This window comes from Hypanus sabinus, chromosome 3, assembly GCF_030144855.1.
Source record: "Hypanus sabinus isolate sHypSab1 chromosome 3, sHypSab1.hap1, whole genome shotgun sequence".
Lineage (NCBI taxonomy): Eukaryota > Metazoa > Chordata > Chondrichthyes > Myliobatiformes > Dasyatidae > Hypanus > Hypanus sabinus.
In genome coordinates, this window is record NC_082708.1 from 77,834,154 (window position 1) to 77,848,158 (window position 14,005).

The following is a 14,005-nucleotide window of genomic DNA, read 5'->3' on the forward strand; positions in this document are numbered from 1 at the left end:
GCCATCAAAGCCTATGTAATTCTGGACGATCAGAGCAACTGCTCACTAGTCAGTCCAGAGTTCTTTAAATTGTTCAACATTGAGAGTGAGCAGTTCCCATACTACCTTAGAACTTGCTCAGGCAACACAGAAACTCATGGAAGGAAGGCAAAAGGCTTCCAGCTCGAGTCCCTGGATGGTAAAGTCGTCATCTGTGTCCCTCCACTCTTGGAGTGCAATGAAATTTTGAATAACCGCACTGAGATGCCGACGCCAAGTGCGGTGCTACACCAGCCACATCTCCGCCACATCGCCAAGCACATCCAAGAACTGGATCCAAAAGCAGAAATACTCCTGCTATTAGGAAGAGATGTTCTCCGGGTGCACAAGGTTAGGCAGCAGGTCAATGGACCACACGACGCCCCCTTTGCGCAACGCCTGGATCTGGGCTGGGTGGTGATAGGAGAGGTGTGCCCTGGCAATGTACACAAACCGACGGTTAGCACACTCAAGACCAATGTGCTAGAGAGTGGCCACCATTCAATTTTTCAACCCCGCACAAGTGTCACGTGTATTAAGGTAGCACGACAATGCTTTAACAAACGTAAAGTAACTGACGAGATGCTGGGTCAGTCAGTCTTCGTTCAAACTGAGCATGATAATAAACTTGCTCAATCAGCTCAAGATGCCATTTTCTTAAAAGCAAAGGACACCAAGGTCTTCAGAGATGAAGCAAATAATGGGGTCGCCCCACTGCCTTTCAGAGAACCCCGCCAGTGCTTGCCAAACAACAAAGAGCAGGCAGTCAAGCAGTTCACGCCCTTGCAAAAAACCCTGAAAAGGAAACCTGAGATGCAACAACGCACTCGATTGACCCACGAGGTACTGTGCACACTAATGGCAGAGGTCACAGCCATTATAAATGCACGACCACTCCTACCCGTGTCTTCTGACCCGGAAAACCCCTTCATACTCTCGCCATCAATGCTGCCTACGCAGAAGGCAGGAGCCCCCCCTCCACCAGGGGACTTCTCTGATAAGGATTTGTACTTAAAGCAGTGGAGACAGGTCCAGGCTCTGGCAAATTGGTCCTGGTCTCACTACATTCCCTAGCAGGGATGGACATGTCAGGAAGGTTGAGCTGAAAACTACCGACCAAGGTGATGTGAAAATATACCAAAGGCCTGTTACAGAAGTCATTCTACTTCTACCTAAGGACTGATTAGAGACTAAAGTTTTGTATTATGTTCATTGTGACATTACGAAGGTCAAGCGGTGAGTGTGCTGCCTTTATGGCAGTTATTTAGTTTATAACATTTTTGCTTAGTAATTCATTTGTTAGCATTCTAGTTAAAGTTAGGATTGTTTGGGGTTGTCTGTGATATATCGCAGCATGTGATGATGTCACATCCGGTTTTGCCGCGTCCTGTGGGAAAATACCGGTTTGGGAAAAACGGGAAGGTGGGGGTTGAGACATGTGCGAGCGCGAGCAGCGCCAGCAAAGTTTTCTCTCTACGCACCAGAAACATTGTGAAAGCAACGCTGTGAGTTATGAGATAATTGATATGTTGAATTAAAATGTTAACGCCGATCCCGTTAAAAGTAACGACGGCCGATAATGTTTATGTTTTCGTTAGTTAAAGAGTTGCAGATAGTTTGCGTTGAAGTGTATTTAAAGCGGTCAATGGCATAGGTAGATTCTGACTGTATGCTGCACTTTAATGTAATGTTGTTGTTGGAGTTTTACTTTTGCAAGTATTTACGATGTAATTGTAATATCAAGAAGGAAACAAACGCTGTTTAAATCTTGCATTGTTTTATCAACAGTTTTCACCATACGTCAATGTGGAAGAGTGAACAGTAAACGGTTAATCTTACTGTGATCCTGTCGTTATTGACAAAGGTTTATCTCGGTGTTTAGCTCGTCGTTCCGTTACACCCGAGCGAGAACACTACATTTGTTCTTCAGCCCATTCATTTGCAGAACGTGTGCAAGACACCTTCTACCAAGTACAATAACTACATTCCTGGGAGATCGCATTCAAAACTTTAACGTGCCTTTCACAGCATTGAATAACATCAAACCCTCATCTGAAATTATCACATTGCTGCTTGTGTGAGCTTGTAATACAGAACTTTTTTGCCATAGCTCCTGTGTTACAATATTAACTCAAAAATTGGAGCTGGGCTATCCTGAGGTCATGGAGGACACCGCACAAGACTTTATTATGTAACGTAAGTGTGATAAAATGTTTTCACTACAATTTTGAGATTCTTTTAATCCCACATTCAAATTAGCACAAATTAGTGTCTCAGAACAGAGAATCTGATGTGAGCCAGCACATTAACCTTACCCAGCACATCGAAGGCAGTTTCTCACAGAGACTGGTTATTAGCACATACTTTTACTAACACTGCATCCATCATGTTATGAGTGGCTGATCATGTTGTTGCAAAAGCAGTTGAGTGATTCATGTCATAGCTAGCAAGAACTTGTTTTTGTTTTAAAATAACATCTCAGTTTAATACAAAAACAGAAACAGCATCTGAGGAGAGAGAGTCTAAATTATCCCAGATCTGGGTGCCGCAGTAGCTTATCAATTAGTGAGATGCTAATACAGCTTGGGTCTGTCACGTTTCATAACTCCAAATCACAAAACTAATTTAAAGGAAAAGACTGAGAGTCCAAAATGTGAACATAACTTAAGTGAGGTGCGCACATATCACAAGGTGGTGTGATGATATATGCCATTTATGTACTTTTACAAATAACCTGCAATGCATTATGTAAACAACAAAGAATGCTTAATCAAGCGATATATTTACAATATTATTAAAATATTACATACCCAACACTCCTCCCTGCTTAGCTATAAACTCCAACTCAATATAAACAGTATACTATATAATACAACTACTACTTAGACATCTAAAGTACAATATATTTTAAATTGTCCCAGTCAGGCATTAGGAATTAATCGCAGTGGTGGATTTCTTACTCTTGTGGGGTAATGTCTCTCCTGGCAAGGAGTTCATCTCTGCTTGGCAGGTGAGATGTGGCTGTGAAACAACCTCAGTTTGGCTCTCCTCCATGGTGGTTGTAGGAGTTGACTCTCCGAATGCAGGAAATGGGTCTGACAGCTCTGGACATCTTTCTTCTCCTTCCTTGTTCTTCTTCTAGCTTGTGCATCTTGATCTTGGGAAGGTTCATTGAGTTCACTGGAATACTCCCTTATTAATCTTTCTATTGCTCGCTATACGACCTGACCTCTCCTCTTAGTTTCTTCATCTACACAACATCTGACGAATTCTCTGTTTTAGTACCTCCATTGACTCCCTTCTTTTTGGTCTTCCATTCACACAGCTGGGCTTTGGTCCTTGCAAGTACTTTTACGAGCAGCTTTTTGTCTCTCACATGAAGTTCATGCAATAGCCTTCATGCACGCTGAGTAAATTCTGATTCTTTATACTCACAAAAGCCAAATGCTTGGAACTCTCCTGAAGCTCCTTGAACTCTTTTCCAGCTTAAAACCAAGCCTTGTTTCGCAAGTAGCTGCCTGAAAGACATATAAGAGGCTTTCTCAGAAATGTTATCTACAAAAGTTGTTGAAGTCAGACCAATGCTTTAGTCTTTGTATGATTGCTTGGGGCAGCATGGTCTTTCCGAGCACCAATTGTGACGAGAGTCCTTGACAATAATGGTTTGGACCCAAATGCTGGAGTAACTGAAGCAAGGATTGAGACACAGTATCAAACTGGATCGAGAACTGAGCACAAAATAAACACTAGACAAAAATCATTAGTAAGCCCTACAATCGAGCACCATTCAGGTGTCTCTTAAATACTCAATTCTTGTTCCCCAAAACACGATTATCAATTAACAGGAACATCCTAAGTCCTTAAAGAGACCATGCCAACTATCCGTGCTCCATAGAGTTAGGGGGTTTAAATCTCGGAAGCCGGCCCCTGACGGCCCCTGCCGGCCCCTGCCGGCCCCTGACGGCCCCTGACGGCCCTGTTTGCTCAGAGAGATGGTGATGGTAGTGGTGGATGAGAGTCAGATTCAGCCCCTTTCCTCCAGCCCATTCGGCATCACTGGACACATTGAACAATATGCAAGTCCAGAAGGCTTTTCACCATGAAGATGTATTCCCCAGGAGCTAAGGGGCTGGCACAGACAGTTTTAATTTAGATATATGGAAAGTAGGGTCATTCTTTAGGGTCTTGGGGAGCTGCAAGGTGTAAGGCACTGGGTTTACTTTCCTCAGGATGGTAAAGGGACCAATGAACTTGGATCCAACTTCCTAAATTCCATTCGGAGAGGCAAATCCTGAATGGACAGCCAGACCTGTTGCCCAAGCTGCAACCTGGGTCCCAGACCTCTCCTTCTGTTTGCTTTGATCTCCGCTTTCCGGGCAGAGGCCAGTAAAATCTCTCGCCCTCATCCATTTCTCCTTGCAGTGTTGGACAAGATCTTCTGCTGCAGGGTCCCCAACCTTGGCTTCTTGTTCTGGAAATAGAGGCAGAGGAAAACCAAACCGGCATTCAAACAGTGGCATCCCATGTGCCAAGTGCTGTAAGATGTTGTGGGCAACCTCTGCCCACATCAAATGGTCACACCACTCATCAGGACTTTCCGAGGCCAGACATCTCAAGGTACGTTCTAACTCCTGGTTGGTCCACTCTGTCTGGCCATTAGACTGCGGGCAAAACCCAGAAGAAAGGCTTGACGTTGCCCCTGTCAGTTTACCGAATGTGTTACAGAAATGTGATGTGAATTGTGGACCACGACCTGAGACAATGTCCATCGGGAATCTGTGGATCCTGAAGACCTGGCCCAGGACAATATCGGCCGTCTCCGTTGCAGAAGATAGTTTCTCCAAGGCAATGAACTGGAAGACTTTTGAAAACCAATCAACAAACATAATGACCAACTTCCCCTTGGATGGTGGCAGACCCGTGACAAGGCCCATGGAGATGTGTGCACAAGGTCCCTTCAGATTGGGTAGGGCATGGAGGAGCCCTTGAGGTCGTGTACAGGGTTCCTTGTTCCAGGCGCAGACCTCGCATGCCTCACACACTTTTTTTTAACTGATCGGGGAAAAAAGGCTGGACTGCGCAGGTGTGTGACGTAGTGCGCCAAAAGTTTAAAAAAAGACCGCCATATACAGCGGCCATCGTCGGAGTGGACTGTGTCAGAGTGGGGCAGCTTTGGCTCAACAGGCTTCGGCGTGAACAGGCAGCGGCAAGGGTAGGTTCTGGTAAGTTTTGTTCTGTTTGTTTAGAGTAGAGAGAATGCCAGGCAGAATGTTGGAATGCTCCTCTTACAGGATGTGGCAAGTCAGGGAGACCGGCAGTCTCCCTGACAACAACATCTGCAAGAAGTGCATTCAGCTTCAGCTCCTAACAGACTGCGTTAGGGAACTGGAGCAGGAGCTGGATGAGCTCCGGATCATTTGAGAGGATGAGGAGTTTATAGATAGTAGCTGCAGGGAGGCAGTTATGCCAAAGGAGCAGCTCACAGGTAATTGGGTTACCGTCAGGTGAGTTAAGGGAAAAGGGCAGGCAGAGCAGGGCACCCCTGTGGCCATTCCCCTCAACAACAAGAATACCGATTTGGATACTGTTGTGGGGCGATGACTTACCTGGGACAAGCTGCGGCAGCTGGATCTCTGGCACTGAGTCTGGTTCTGCAGTGCAGAAGGGAGGGGGGGAAGAAGAGGAGAGGAGAGGATAGGGGACGATAGTTAGAAGTACAGACAGGAGGTTTCTGTGGTCACGACAGAGACTCCCAGATGGTTTGTTGCCTCCCAGGTGCCAGGGTCAGGGATGTCTCTGATCACGTGCACAGCATTCTGAAATGGGAGGGTGATCAGCCAGATGTCATGGTACACATCGGTACCAATGATGTAGGAAGAAAGAGTGAGGAGGCCCTGAAGAGTGAGTATAGAGAGCTTGGTAGGAAGTTAAAAAGCAGGACCTCGAGGGAGGTAATCTCAGGATTGCTACCTGTGCCATGTGCCAGTGAGGGTAAGAACAGGATGCTCCGGAGGATGGACACGTGGCTGAGGAACTGGTGTAGGGGGCAGGGTTTCAGATTTCAGAATCATTGGGACCTCTTCTGGGGCAGTTGGCAGCTGTACAAGAGAGACAGGTTACAGCTGAACTACAGGGGGATCAATATACTTGGAGGGAGGTTTGTTAGTGCTATTGGGGGGGGGGTTAAACTAGATTTGCAGGGGAATGGGAACCAGAGTTCCAGAGTAGATAGTGGAGTGGGGGTGAAAATAAATGATGTTAAAGGTTCAGGCAAAGTCACAAATAGAGGGTTGTGTGTGGTGGTAATAATCTTCTGAGGGGTGTCTATTTCAATGCAAGGAGTATTGTGAGGAAGGCTGATGAGCTGAGGGCGTGGATTGACACATGGAATTATGACATTGTAGCCATTTGTGAAACTTGGCTACAGGAGGGGCAGGACTGGCAGCTTAATGTTCCAGGGTTCCAATGTTTCAGACGTGATAGAGGCAAAGGGATGAAGGGTGGGGGGGGCGGTGGCATTGTTAGTCAGGGAAAATGTTACAGCAGTGCTCAGGCAGGACAGATTAGAGGGCTTGTCTACCGAGGCCATATGGGTGGAGCTGAGAAACAGGAAAGGTATGACCACATTAATGGGGTTGTATTATAGACCACCCAATAGTCAGCGAGAATTGGAGGAGCAAATCTGCAGAGAGACAGCAGACAACTTCAGGAAACATAAAGTTGTGATAGTAGGGGATTTTAATTTTCCATGTATTGATTGGGACTCCCATATTGTTAAAGTTCTAGACAGGTTAGAGTTTGTAAAATATGTTCAGGAAAGTTTTCTAAATCAATATATAGAGATACCGACTAGAGAGCATGCAATATTAGATCTCCTATTAGGAAACGAGTTAGGGCAGGTGATGGAAGTGTGTGTAGGGGAACACTTTGGTTCCAGTGATCATAACACCATTAGTTTCAACCTGATTATGGATAAAGATAGAACTGGTTCTTGGATTGAGGTTCTAAACTGGAAAAGGGCCAATTTTGAAGAAATAAAAAAGGATCTAAAAAGCATGGATTGGGACAGGTTGTTCTCTGGCAAGGATGTGATTGGTAAGTGGGAGGCCTTCAAAGGAGAAATTTTGAGAGTGCAGAGTTTGTATGTTCCTGTCAGGATTAAAGGCAAAGTGAATAAGAATAAGGAACCTTGGTTCTCTAGGGATATTGGAACTCTGATAAAGAAGAGAGAGATGTATGATATGTGTAGGAAACGGAGCAAATAAGATACTTGAGGAGTATAAAAAGTGCAAAAAAAACTTAGGAAAGAAATCAGGAGGGCTAAAAGAAGACATGAGGCAGCTTTGGCAGTCAAGGTGACGGATAATCCTAAGAGCTTCTACAGGTATATTAAGAGCAAAATGATAGTAAGGGATAAAGTTGGTCCTCTTGAGGATCAGAGTGGTCGGCTATGCATGGAACCATAAGAAATGGGGGAGATCTTAAATGGGTTTTTTGCATCTGTATTTACTAAGGGAACTGGCATGGAGTCAATGGAAATAAGGCAAACAGGTAGTGAGGTCATGGAACCTGTACAGATTGAAGAGGAGAAGGTGCTTGCCATCTTGAGGCAAAGCATAGTAGATAAATCCCCAGGACCTGACAGGGTATTCCCTTGGAACTTGAAGGAGACTAGTGTTGAAATTGTAGGGGCCCTGGCAGATATATTTAAAATGCCAGTATCTACGGGTGAGGTGCTGGAGGATTGGAGAACAGCTCATGTAGTTCTATTGCTTAAAAAAGACTCTAAAAGTAATCTGGGAAATTATAGGCCGATGTCTATAGGAAAATTATAGGTTTGACATCGGTAGCAGGTAAATTATTGGAAGGAGTACTAAGAAATAGGATCTACAAGTATTTAGATAGACAGGGACTTATTAGGGAGAGTCAACATGGCTTTGTGTGTGTTAGGTCATGTTTAACAAATCAGAGTTTTTCAAGGAGGTTACAAGGAAAGTGGTTGAAAGGAAGGCAGTGGATGTTGTCTACATGGACTTCAGTAAGGCCTTTGACAAGGTCCCGAATGGGAGGTTAGTTAGGAAGATTCATTCGCTAGGTATACATGGTGAGGTAGTAAATTGGATTAGACATTGGCTCAATGGGAGAAGTCAGAGAGTGGTAGTGGAGGATTGCTTTTCTGAGTGGAGGCCTGTGACTAGTGGTGTGTCACAGGGATCAGCGCTGGGTCCATTGTTATTTGTCATCTATATCAATGATCTGGATGATAATGTGGTAAATTGGATCAGCAAATTTGCTGATGATACAAAGATTGGAGGTTAGTGGACAGTGAGGAAGGTTTTCAAAGCTTGCAGAGGGATCTGGACCAGCTGGATAAATGGGCTGAAAAATGGCAGATGGAGTTTAATACAGACAAGTGTGAGGTACTGCACTTTGGAAGGAAAAACCAAGGTAGAACATACAAGGTAAATGGTAGGACACTGAGGAGTGCAGCAGAACAGAGGGATCCAGGAATACAGATACAAAATTCCCTAAAAGTGACATCACGGGAAGATAGGGTAGCTGAAGCACCATCAACTGGTGACTGGAAGAGAACGATAGGCTTTTATTAACAGCAAAAAGGGAGCATGACATCTCAAAGACTGAGAGAGGAGCAGTGCCCCAGTCGCCTTTTTCCAGGGGTCTGTGGGAGGAGCTACAGGAGCAGTCAGCAGAGGGACGTGTCCAGACAGGTACACATAGTTCACCACTGTAGTAAAGAGAGCTTTTGGTACATTGGCCTTTATAAATCAAAGTATTGAGTATAAGAGTTGGAATGTTATGGTGAGGTTGTATAAGGCATTGGTGAGGCCGAATTTGGAGTATTGTGTGCAGTTTTAGTCACCGAATTACAGGAAGGATATTAATAAGGTTGAAAGAGTGCAGAGAAGGTTTTCAAAGATGTTGCTGGGACTTGAGAAACTGAGTTACAGAGAAAGGTTGAATAGGTTAGGACTTTATTCCCTGCAGCGCAGAAGAATGAGGGGAGACTTGATAGAAGTATATAAAATTATGATGGGTATAGATAGAGTGAATGCAAGCAAGCTTTTTCCACTGAGGCTAGGGGAGAAAAAAACCCAGAGAACATGGGTTAAGGGTGAAAAGTTTAAAGGGAACATTAGGAAGAGCTTCTTCACACAGAGAGTGGTGGGAATGTGGAATGAGCTGCCAGATGAAGTGGTAAATGTGGACTCACTTTTAACATTTAAGAAAAACTTGGACAGGTACATGGATGAGAGGTGTATGGAGGGACATGGGCCTGGTGCTGGTCAGTGGGACTAGGCAGAGAAATGAAGGGCTCAAAGGCCTGTTTCTGTGCTGTAATGTTCTATGGTTCCAAATTTCTCTCATCATTCCGGGCCACCAATATCTCCTCTTGATAAACTCGAGTGTCCTGGCTATCCCAGGGTGTGTGGTCATTCCTGACCAATGTCCCCATTGCAGTACCTGGAGTTTAATACAGACAAGTGTGAGGTACTGCACTTTGGAACTTTGGACAAACAGCCAACCGGGAGGATCGGTCTCAGAAATCTCCCCTTGCACTTGGGCCTTGGGAAAAAGAGCATCGATTCCCCAATGAATTGCCACGGCCACCTTGGCCTAGGGAAAATGATGGTAGGCTACTGTTCCTTGCATTCCAGCTTGTCAAACTGGCAGGACATGGCATCTGGCTCTTAGACCCCAGTTCATCGGTCGGGATGAAGTTAAACTGCTTAAAAAACAAAGCTCATCTGGGCGCCTTGGCCTCCTGAATATAGGCCAGGTCCTCGTGGTCAGTCCAATCAATAAAAGGGCCCTTGGATTCCCCCACCACCACCCCCCCCAGCCAGTCTCTCTATTCCTCCAAAGCTAACTGAATCGTAAAGAAGTTATATTATCATACTGAATGGCGGTGCAGGCTCGAAGGGCTGAATGGCCTACTCCTGCACCTATTTTCTATGTTTTTAAGTTCCTGATCCCCGATGTCCAGGTTTTTCTCTGCCGGGGCAGCTGCCTGGAGAAGAATACACATGGGTGCAGATAACCATCCAAAGGTGGTCATTGACACAAGATGACACCCACTCCGATGTCTATCTCCACAATGAAGGGAAGGTCCAGGTTAGGAGAAACCAAGACAGGAGCTGTAGTTAACCTCTGTCCAAGCTCTGCAAAAGTAGCCTCCACCTCAGAAATTCAGAGGAAAAGCCCTGCAGATTTCTTAGTTAGGGCCGTCAGCAGAGCTACCACCGAGTTGAAGTTCCTGATGAACTTCTGGTAGAAGTTCACAAGCTCCAGGGATTGCTGGACCTGTTTGATATTGGAAGAAGGCGGCCGGTCTCTGACTGCCTGGGTTTTGGCAGGGTCCCCTCCCTCCCGTCCATGGATGGGTTATGTTGGGACAGCCAAGGGTAGCCGAGGATCAGGGGTATGAGTGGAGAGTCAATGATGTACAAACTAATGTCTTCCACATGATCCCATATCCTCATCTGCAAAACTAGTCTGTTACTGGATCTGCCCGGAACATAGTGGTTGGCCGCCCAAAACAAGTGCGGGCATGGACTGGCTCAACTCTCACAGCAGAATGTCAAACCAATCGGCGGTTTCTAAATCCAGAAAATTACCCACTGCCCCCGAGTCCACAAAAGCCCTCACCTGTATGAAGTTCTTACCCCAAGTGACCTCCACCTTCAGCACAAAACCAGAATCCATGGGGTTAGGTCACATGCTACCGTCACAGTCCTCCCAACACTGAACAATCTTAGCAGTTCCCGAAGTGGTTGTAGCTTTGCTCACTCAGCCCTCAGACTGCCTGCTTCCCCACAGTAAAAGCATCAACCTTGATTCCAACACTGGGACGTCTCATCAGCAGAGAGGCTAGTGCAGCCAGCCTGCATGGGTTCGACAGGATCCTGAGCAGGAGACGGGTCCATGTTCGGAGAGTGGAATTATGATGCATTGAGTCCTGGCTTGGGCTATCCCTCATCAGCCTCTTGATGTAGTCTCACTTACACTCTCCCAGACAACTGGATTGGTCAATCAGCACCTCTAAGTCCTGGCTGGTTCTCCCAAGGTGAGGGCATCCTTCCATTCATCTTGGAGTTGGTGGCAGTATGGTCAAGGCTACCCTGTTCCAGCCACTCAGTTGGGCCAAACTTTGAAGCAAACTGTATATTTCTAAGTCAAATGCACTCAGCAAAATCGGCTACTGTATTCCATTTTCTTTAAAACACTGCTCAATCTGTTCAGTGTCCAAAATCCGATTAACTGCTGTGTAATGGAACAAGTCTATCTTTCTGATAGAACTTTTATTTTATGATTATTATCACCCGGTACCCACTGTTTATGAACCCATGAATTCTTCTGTTTTCTGCCTTTTTTTAAACTCGATCGTGTTTTCCCTTCCAAACACGTGCCGCTCCAAAGAGAAAAGCGTGTGTGCTTTTTTTTGCCTGACTGTTTCTTGCTGTGCTCTTTTTTAACTCATCTAAGATTCTAACTGCAGTTTGAAAAATTCCACAGAAAAATTCTGCGGCTGAAATTTATCAACTCTCCCTTCTATCTTTCTGTTGTTGCCTTTGTATCTATTTCTTACATGATTTACTAAAAGGTATCGAAAACTTAAATGACTTTGCTTAGCCAGCTGAAGGAATGAATTTTTACGTTGCATTTTCCAAACTGAGTTTCACTGCGAGGCCAATGACGATGAATCGCCTATTGGAATTGCTGAAGATAAGCAGGTTTATCTAAAAAGAAAGAATATGCAGTGATAAATGGTCTCCTGAAAAAGCCACGCTCCTTCATTTTTGCCCATATTACTAAATGTTTGAAATAATTATCTAAATACACTTAATAGAGGTCACTAACTTTATTGAATCATGCATAAAAACACAGGAATGTGCAAAAATCTGATGAACCAGATGAGCCAAACTCATCCCAATGAGAGTATTTTACATTAATTTATGCAGAGGTGACAAGAGATTGGAAGAACTTGTTCAGGTTTTATCTTGGAAGGAAAATATTCCAATTTAATTTTTACTTTATTTAGACAGTTACACTGCCAAATAGGCCATTCCAGCCTTTTGATCTGCACCATCCTGCAACCCCTTCTTTCATGCGTTAATTTAGCTACCTCTGTCTTTTGCAGTGCAGTCTCAAAGAGATTATTAGAGGCAGGCTCACTGTAGGCAGTGTAATTGTCAAGTTAATATGCAAGACTGTGACCTTGGAAATTAGATAAAGGATTCTGAGTAACATCAGCAATGTTCAAGGCAATGTGGTGTTCAGATCTTATCACCAATTCTTTAATGAATCATTACAGATGCCTCCAAAGATTTCAAAATGTACTATAATGAATGTGAATATGGTCAAGTTCCTGTAATGTTGTTATACGTACCTCAAAATACACATTATTAGAGCCATACCCACTAATAGAGTCATTAGGCTCTATAATGAGTCAACCTATAGCTGGGGAAGGGATGACCCCTTCCTGTCATTCAGCTGTGAAATCCATCTTATGTCAAATAAATCAAACCATTCTTTCATTTTTACAATACATATATGTATTTTAAATTTTGTTCATTTTGTCTGCTTCCTTATTTATAAAATTATTTTCTTCCTAGATTTCCATTCAAGGAAGTGTCATTGTAGAGGACTTGACACCAAAGAGAGCCAAGCTAGAGCTGCAGAGCTTGGGGAAATTGGATTGATTTGATAGAATAAACTGAATCTTCATCAAGTTCTGTATATGAATATTAAGTGTCATTTAATGCAGCTCAGTATCCTGTGACATGATAAAGGCCATTATTTCATGAGGATTCTCGCTGGGATGTATTACAGAAAGTTGTTAGAATGTTCCAAGATGTGAAGAAGTCAAAATCAGGATCAGAATCAGGTTTAATATGACTGGTGTATTTTGTGAAATTTGATGTTTTGTGGGAACAGTGCATTGCAATATATAACAATAAAAAGTTATAAATTATAAGATATATATATATATAAATATTTATACACACACACACACACACACACATACTGTATACATCTATCCTGACTGGCTACATCACTGCCTGGTATGGGAACTGTACTTCCCTCAGTCGCAGGACTCTGCAGAGATTGATGAGGACAGCCCAGCACATCTGTAGATGTGAACTTTCCACTATTCAGGACATTTACAAAAACGTGTGTAAAAACGGTCCAAAGGATCATTGGGGACCCGAGTCACCCCAACCACAAATTGTTCCACTGCTACCATCTGGGAAATGGTACCGCAGCATAAAAGCTTCTTCCGCCAGGCCATCAGACTGATTAATTCATGCTGATGCAACTGTATTTCCATGTTATATTGACTATCCTGTTGTACATAATATTTATTATAAATTACTATAAATTGCACATTGAGACAGAGATGTAACATAAAGATTTTTACTTCTCATGTAGATGAAGGATGTAAGTAATAAAGTCATTTCAATATATATATATTAAAGAAGTACTGCAAAAAGAGAGCAAAAGAAGAAAAAAAATTAGTGGTGTGTGTTATGATTGTTGTACATAAAAGACAAACTTGCAGGGGTAAAAAACACTATAACTATCTTACTTACAAATTTATAGAATGGCTTCAGCTCAACGACATTTTAGTCCCTACCTCCAGCCCGCCAAGAGAATGTGCGTGTGTGTGTCCTGTTCATCAATATCACTTCCTGTTCCAGGTTAGCCACCCACACTGCACACTGGGAACTGAAGTTCTTTATTATGAACAGACGTAATAACACTATAGTGTACATGTGTTTCATTAACAATTCATTATCGGGACTTCCGGTAAGATGGCGATTGTTTAGCTGCTCCGAACTTCTGCTCCGTCATTCTTCCTATCTTTGCACTATATGTCTCCCTTCTTAAACTTTAGTTAGGTATTTTATTAGGTCTCTTTTACCTGCCTGCGAACACATCTACCTTATAATGGCTACCAAAAGTA

At 43.8% G+C, this 14,005-nt stretch overlaps 1 long non-coding RNA gene across 1 annotated transcript; it reads right to left on the reverse strand.

The window, feature by feature from the left end:
• Positions 1 to 1,791: 1,791 nt before the first annotated feature.
• LOC132390781 (uncharacterized) lies at positions 1,792 to 13,680 on the reverse strand. Its single transcript, XR_009511008.1, has 3 exons — positions 13,632 to 13,680; positions 10,687 to 11,777; positions 1,792 to 3,536 (listed from the first exon to the last, which is right to left on the reverse strand). It is a non-coding gene; the product is annotated as an uncharacterized LOC132390781 (long non-coding RNA).
• Between the last annotated feature and the right edge of the window lie 325 nt (positions 13,681 to 14,005).